The sequence below is a fragment of the Sorex fumeus genome, unplaced genomic scaffold (genome assembly GCF_029834395.1).
Source record: "Sorex fumeus unplaced genomic scaffold, SorFum_2.1 ptg000009l, whole genome shotgun sequence".
NCBI classification, from domain to species: domain Eukaryota; kingdom Metazoa; phylum Chordata; class Mammalia; order Eulipotyphla; family Soricidae; genus Sorex; species Sorex fumeus.
The window spans coordinates 1,250,542-1,258,493 of NW_026606066.1; the positions used below are offsets into that span (position 1 = coordinate 1,250,542).

A 7,952-nucleotide genomic window follows, 5' to 3' on the forward strand; every position below is an offset into this window, starting at 1 on the left:
TGTAAATTGAGATTTTCATGAGTCTTTATACTATGAATATTTTTTATTATGTTCTAGATGCTTTGAATAGTATACAAATCCTGACCTTATTTAAATTGTATAAAGAATGTTGATGCTTTTATTTCAGTTGGAATAAGTGGTTGGGTATAGGTTGCAAGTACTGGTCGGACTTCTGTGATTTCCATTTCAGGCCCATATTTAAAATGTTTGTAGTTCTATTCATATCTTTCCCACATGTGCCATTCACTTTCCAATCTGGGGCACAAGCGGTGGTCGGCTTCTTAGCATCATTATCAAAGTCTTTGGTTTGCTCTTTTAGATCAGGTACAGCTCTGTGGGCTTGGGATCCCCCTGAGTATCTGTTCATTTGTTTTGAATGAAATCCTGGTCTCCCACATGCATGTATACACTCATCCCATTGAGCTATCTCTCTGTCCCCTGCTTCTCTCCCACCTGAGTTTTGCTGAACATTTCCCTCTCTGTTGTTCCTTTGGTACATTCTTGTTCCCTGGGCCTCTCCTTTATGCTCCTCTGGTCAGGAGCTGTGGCTTAATTTACCTGCTTTCCTGTGTACTTCCTGTAACTGTCCTTTCTCCTGGGTCAGCAGTGATAAAACAAACAGTAAAAAAACAAAGATAATTTGTCTGGTCTTCCTGGGTTTATTGCTTCTCTCATTAGAGACTATGAGGTCCTATGATGTGAGAAATTAGTTCCGTATGTGACCCCAGTGCCCATCCTTGGCTGCCTCTGCAGTCTTAATGTCAGGAAGCAGTTAGACATGAGCAGGTGGTGGCAGAAGGGGCAGGGGAGGGGGAGTGGTGGAGGATTTTTCTCTCCACCCAGAAGAGAAAGAAGAGAGGACTAATAAACCAGCACTTAGAGAAAACTGGTTTTAGCTGGCTGGCACAGATGCGTTAGTCTAGCACCGAGCTACCATAAACTTCAAGCTCATCATATGACTGAGCAGGTGCAGACCTGACTTGCACAATCCCAGAAAAACTCCACCTAATCTCAAAACAGGAAAAGGCAGAAAAAGGGGTGGGATCAGAGGAATGGGAAAGCTCAGAGCACATCAAAATCGCATGCAGAATTCCTACTGGGGTATGCTTCTCTCATGGGCATTCCACTCTCTCAAATTAGAATGTATCTATTTCACTTTCCTGTAACTTTCACTGCATCCGAATAAATGGTTGCTTTGCCTCCTGACTACAGTTCTTACAAATTCTTTCTCAGGAATACATAGGAACTGAGTTGCTTACGCTGTAAGATTTAGATTTCTTGGGGCTGGGACATGAGAGAACGGAGAAAGCAAAACAACAACAACAAAAATCCCATAAAGGCAATTAGCAGATTTCCTCCTAGTATTCCCTTCCCCTAGTATTAAGGAACTTCTTTCTTACCCTTATTTGTTTTTGTCCTTTTCTGGTTGCTTGTTTTACCTGGTAGTACTTGGAGGCTGTTCCTGGCTCTGTACTCTGGGGTTGTGGCTGAAGGGTGTTCAGGGATCAAGTGGTCCTGGGGATGCACCCAGCTTATCCTTTTTGCTCCCTCCTTTCTTATTCTTTAGTCCAGAACTTGAAGGCTTTGTAGGATGTTCTCTCTATGCATGCCCTGATGCCCACCTCTGGAATTTCAGAATATAGACTGAACTAGAAGGAAAAATGGGACACTTACCACTAGTTTTGTGGTACTCTGAATTCTGGTTTTCTCTAATTTCTCTGCAAATATTTACTTCCTGTGGTCCTCAAGTAGCTGCTCATACATTCATTATGCCTAGGTTTTATAGCTTTGTTCATATCGTGGGTTTACCTTGCTTTAAATTGAAAGGAGATTCACTGAATTTTAGCACCTTCAGTTCAATATTTCAGATGCTGTGTATAGTTTAGATTTCAGATTAGTACTGGGGACGTTGAGACTGGTAAAAGTCAGCATGACCTCCTGATTAGTGCACTCTAGTCCTCATACTCATGAAGGAGCTAGTAGTAGCTAACACTTATCACTCAAGTTTTGGGAAACTGAGGTTTTCAGGTTGAGCAAGGTTATGCTTTTCACAGGAAAAGAAGCCAATCCTAAACTCTCCTGGGGTTAGGCCCTTGTTTATTGCTACAGGAAAGAATTTTGGGAAAAGACAGATTGTTGAATAGAATAGTTTTATTGAGGGAGGATATTAATTCCAACAGAGAATGTGGGATTATTTAGAGACAAAGAAAGATAATAGTTAAAAAAAAGATAAAGAACATTTATGCTGTAAAGAAAGACTTGAGTAAATCTCAAAATTGAGTGCAGCATAAAGCAAAAGGAATTGCAGAGAGGCATAAGAGTGTGCACTGCTTTGAGAAACACAGAAAAGCTAGTTTTATAGGTCTCTTCCCCACGTTGCTCCAGTTTGGACTTTGGGTTGGTGTTAGACAGTTGTTGAAGAGAACTGTTAGCTTTGGTGATCTGCATTTAGTCTCCAAAGAAGGGGCTTTGTTCCTGCTGCCTGGTCTCCTGAGGAAGTCTAGAAAATGAGTCTGGAATTAGTTGGTTTTAAATTTGAGCTAAAGTTTAGGACTAGCTGAAAATTGTGGGCAAGGAAACTTTCTTTCATATCACATTTTGGTTTTGCTTTTTTTATTCCTGAGAAATCTTTGCCACAGGCCCCTTCCTGATGACCTATTTCAAAGAGGATAAGGTAACTCAGTAATGGTATGGAGAGCTGTCACCTGGAGAAAGAAACACATTGAGAAAGAAACAGGTTAGTGTATTTTTTTGAACAGAAAACTTGGTGTTTTGGGGATGCTTGCTGCTTTAGGAACATGAGATCCATCAAAATTATCTTGAGATTATATTTATTATATTTCATATAGGAAGGAAGCATGCTTAGTTCTAGAATTGACTAATTTTTTAGATCAAAAATATCAGGGTTAGTCATGAAATTTGCTTTTAAGTGGATCATCATGGAGAGTAGCAGGCTAAGTAAATGAGTCAGAAAGAGAGGAACAGACAAATAATGACAGCACTTGTTTCTGGAATATATAATAATATGAGACTGACACCCCAGGACAGTAGACACAAGGGCCAGGAATATTGCTCCATAGTTGAAAGCCTGTATTATGAGCTAGTGGGTAAGGCAGCTGGAATAGAGCAGGGATCACTAAGTTAATGATGGTTGAAGGGATCATTCAGGATGGGAGATGGGTGCTGAAAGTAGATAAAGGACCAAATGTGATAGCCTCTCAGTATCTATATTGGAAACCATAATGCCCAAAAGTAGAGAGAGAATATGGGGGAAATTGTCTGCTATAGAGGCAGGAGGAGGGTTTGGATAGGGGCAGAGGATACTGAGGACATTGGTGGTGGAAAATGTGCACTGGTGGAGGGATGGGTGTTTGATCATTGTATGACTGAAATTCAAGCATGAAAGCTTTGAAACTGTATCACATGGTGAGTCAATAAAGAAAATTCACTTACAAAAAAATCAGTGTTCTATTTCTTATTTAGCAATTGTTTTGAGTTTTTATAATGAATGATGCAGTCACTTCTGTATCATGTAAATTGAGAGGAAATGCCACAAAAATGTGAAAATAGAATTACTGTAAGGAACTGCCTCTGGGTGTCATTTAAGTGCATTAATGGCCATGATCCAGACTCACAAATGAATGTCAGAAGAGAGCAGCATGCAGCAGAGATGCCTCCGGACTCCAAATATTTAAAATTTTAGAATTCTAGAAGTGTGTGGCTGCTTTTGTGGCTGCACTGACATTTCATACTATTCATAAGAAGCAATAAAAATAAATTATTTAGTGGGAGCGATAGCACAGTGGTAGGGCGTTTGCCTTGCATGCAGCCAACATGGCCGACCCGAGTTCGATTCTTCCGTCCCTCTCGGAGAGCCCGGCAAGCTACCAAAAGTATCTCGCCCGCACGGCAGAGCCTGGCAAGCTCCCCGTGATGTATTCGATATGCCAGACACAGTAACAACAAAGTCTCCAATGGAGACGTTACTGGGCCTGCTCGAGCAAATCAAAGATCAACGGGAGGGCCTTTACCTTTACTTTTTTAGTGTCTGTCTATAGGGAAGGCTTGGGTAGTGGTGGGAAAATTTGAAATAATGGTGGTGGGAATGTGTAGTGGTGGTGGGATTAGTGTTGAAATATTGAATGTAATCAATTATTGTGAACAACTTTATGAAAATAAAATTTAAAAAAATTTAAAAAAAAAGAAAAAAGTTATTATATGATCCAACAGTTCCACTTCTGAATATTTACCCCAAATAATTGAAGTCAGTATTATTATTTCAGTATAACTCACAATAGTCAAGAGGAGGTAAGACTTAAATATCCAACAAATGGATGAACAATTAATCAAAATATGATCTATACATACAATGAAATATATTTTTTAAAGATTTTCTAAATAACATTACTGTAACGAATTGTATTATAGTGTATACTTAAACTTTTGTTAGGTCATGGCCTCAAAGATAGGTCCAGTGGTAGGGCATCTGCCCTGAGTTTAATCCCTGGCATTGTGGAGTTTAATCTCTGACTACCACATTTTGCTAGCCTGCACCCGCTTTGCTCCGTGTACCACCAATTCAAGCAGTGTTGGGCAGGCAGGCTGAGCTCCAGGAGGCATGGCTACGGGCTCTTGATTGCTGGGATCACCCCTGAAAAAAAATTAGGAAAGTAGATTTTATGTATGTTTTAAACACACCCAAGGACAAGCAGTTATGATAGAAGGGAGGAGGACATTGCTTGGTGAGATGGACAACAGAGTTCTCATATATCTGTTTACCAAATTACACCTCTGAGAGCGTTTCTCTCTTGGGTATCAGGTTTGGAGGAACTTTCACTTTTTTGGTATCTTTTTTTTTTCAATCCCTCTCAGAGAGCCCAGCAAGCTACTGAGAGTACCCCGCCTGCACGGTAGAGCCTGGCAAACTACCCGTGGTGTATTCATTATGCCCAAAACAGTAACAATAATGGGTCTCATTCCCTGACCCTGAAAGAATCTCCAATATGGCAGAGTTGGGAAGAAAGAGAGGAGAAGCTGTTAAAATCTCAGTGCTGGGACGAATGGAGATGTTGCTGGAGACTGCTCGAACAAATTGATGAACAATGGGATGAGAGTGCTACAGTGCCACTGTGCTTTTTCACCTGATTGCATTTGCATACAAGCGCACAATGGTAGGTGATTCATTTTCAGAAAAGATAAGAAGTCCCCGACTTTTATTTACTTCTTAGAGACTGCTCTGGTGCATATGGCTTCTCTTCATACTCCCTTCTTTAAATGGAAGTGCTCAGGTTAGTCCCATTCCAATTTGGATTTCAATTTAAAGATTCTTGTTTTGTCTGTTGCTGTGATCTTTGTATTGAACTAACACATACCTAAGCTGGCTTTAAGTGGTCTGAGGTTAAACAGCCCAGAACATTCTGGGCTGAGAACTTGGGTGAAGTACCAAATATTCTCATTAAATTATTCGTAGTCTGTTTCTGGGCAGGACCTGGGGGAACATATACTAAAATTGGAACGATACAGAGAAGATTAGTATGGCCCCTGCGCAAGGATGACACGCAAATTCGTGAAGCGTTCCATATTAAAAAAAAGATTAAAATGTTTGAATTTGGATCCTTGAAGACAAGAGGCAATTCATAGGGAAAATATAAGTGACAGGAAGAAATGATTGCTAAAATAAGTTTTATTGTAGTCATTTTTTAGTGTTTCCATTGCATCCACCTGCAACTTATGGAACTTTTGCATGTTCATGGACCCTAAACGTTGGTCACCAAATGTTCTAATTAAGATGAAAAAAATTCCTTTCCCAATTCGGATAGAGAAGGGGACCATTATGACAAAGATATTGGAAATGATTGCTCTGGATTGGAACTGCATGCTGAAAGTAGGTAAAGGTACAAACATGATAACTTCTAAGTGTCTGTGTTGCAGAACATAGTGAGAGAGAGAGAGAGAGAGAGAGAGAGAGAGAGAGAGAGAGAGAGAGAAGGAAAGTAACTGTCATAGAGCCATAGGGGCAAGCTGGGGGAGGGGGCTGGCAGAAGGGAAACTGGGATCATTGGTGATGGGAAATGGACACTGGCAGAGGGATGGTTCATTGTGTGACTGAAACCTGATCATGAACAGCTTTGTATCTGTGTATTGTGTAGTGACTCAATTAAAAATATAAAAATGTAAAAATAAAAAATTCCTTCCTGGTGCTATGCAGAATGTATATTAAATTCATAATACCTCCATTAGACAAAAAGAAGCCTCTCTAGATTTTCTAATAACACACCTTTTAAAAATGATTCAAATGGTATAAAAGTATAGATCTACTTAATGGTTTTTACCCCTACAAGTCTTATCATTATTGAATGTTCCAGGTAGAAATCACCTTTAATACCATGACTCTGATTTAGATAGGAAGGGAGACATGTTCAGAACAAAGTGTTTTTCTCATTTCTCTTTGCTTTCATTAGTTACTGGTAACCCTAGACCAGAATGCAGGAAGAAAGAGTCTTAATTTTACCATTTTGCCAGATTGCTTTGAGAATGTTGTTTACTTGAAGGGATGCTATTTAGAAATTTTCATATGAAAATGAAAATCTTCATATGAAAATGAAAATTTTCATACTACAGCTGAATCTTACGAAGACAATGTTTATGAGAAACAGCCTCGTTCCTGACACTCCATTCGCTCTCAACGGAATGACCATCTCCGAATGCAACAGTTATGTGTACCTAGGTCGAGAAGTCAACATGACAAACGACCTGGCACCTGAGCTGCGCAGGAGGAAAAGAGCGGCTTGGAATGCCTTCAAGAGAGTTGAAGAAATAGGTAAGAGGACGAAGAACCTCTGGCTCTGGGCACATCTCTATGATTCCACTGTTCTTCCTGCATTAACATATGCCTCAGAGACCTGGGCCCTACGCAAACAGGATGAGAATGCTATTCGGGTCTCCCAAAGAGGAATTGAAAGAGCTATGCTTGGAGTATCACGTTTCACTCAAATGAGAGAAAGAATCCGGAGTTTCCAACATCAGACCGGAAACCATAAGGTACATTGAAGACAAAGTTGGCAAATCCCTCCATGACATTGAAGCTAATGGTATCTTCAAAGATGTCACACCAGTGGCAGAGCAAGTGAAAGCAGAGATATACAAATGGGACTATCTTAAACTAAGAAGCTTCTGCACCTCCAAAGAAACATTGACCAAAATACAAAGACAGTCTACAGAATGGGAAAGGATATTCGCCGAATACACATCTGACAAGGGGTTGATATCAAGGATATATAAAGTACTGGTTGAACTTCACAAGAATAAAACATCCAACCCCATCAAAAAATGGGACAATGAAATGAACAGAAACTTTCTCAAAGAAGAAATCCGAATGGCAAAAAAGCACATGAGGAAATGCTCTACATCATTAATCATCAGGGAGATGCAGATCAAAACCACAATGAGATGCCATCTCACACCTCAGAGACTGGTCCACATCCAAAAGAAGAAAAGCAACCAGTGCTGGCATGGATGTGGTGAGAAAGGGACCCTCCTTCACTGCTGGTGGGAATGCCGACTGGTTCAGCCCTTTTGGAAAACAGTATGGATGATTCTCAAGAAATTAGAAATTGAGCTCCCATTTGACCCAGCAATACCACTCCTGGGAATATATCCCAGAGAGGCAAAAATGTATAGTCGAAGTGACATCTGCACTTGTTTGTTCATTGCAGCACTCTTTACAATAGCCAGAATCTGGAAGAAAAAACCTGAGTGCCCAAGAACAGATAACTGGTTAAAGAAACTTTGGTACATCTACACAATGGAGTACTATGTAGCTGTTAGAAAAGATGAAGTCATGAATTTTGCATACAAGTGGTACCACATGGAAAGTATCATGCTAAGTGAAATGAGTCAGAAAGAGAGGGATAGACATAAAAAGATTGCATTCATCTGGGGGACATAAAGTA

The 7,952-nt window shown here is 40.1% G+C and overlaps 1 pseudogene; it reads left to right on the forward strand.

The window, feature by feature from the left end:
* Window positions 1-5,473: 5,473 nt before the first annotated feature.
* LOC130019880 (uncharacterized) lies at window positions 5,474-5,586 on the forward strand (annotated as a pseudogene).
* The last annotated feature ends 2,366 nt before the right edge of the window (window positions 5,587-7,952 follow it).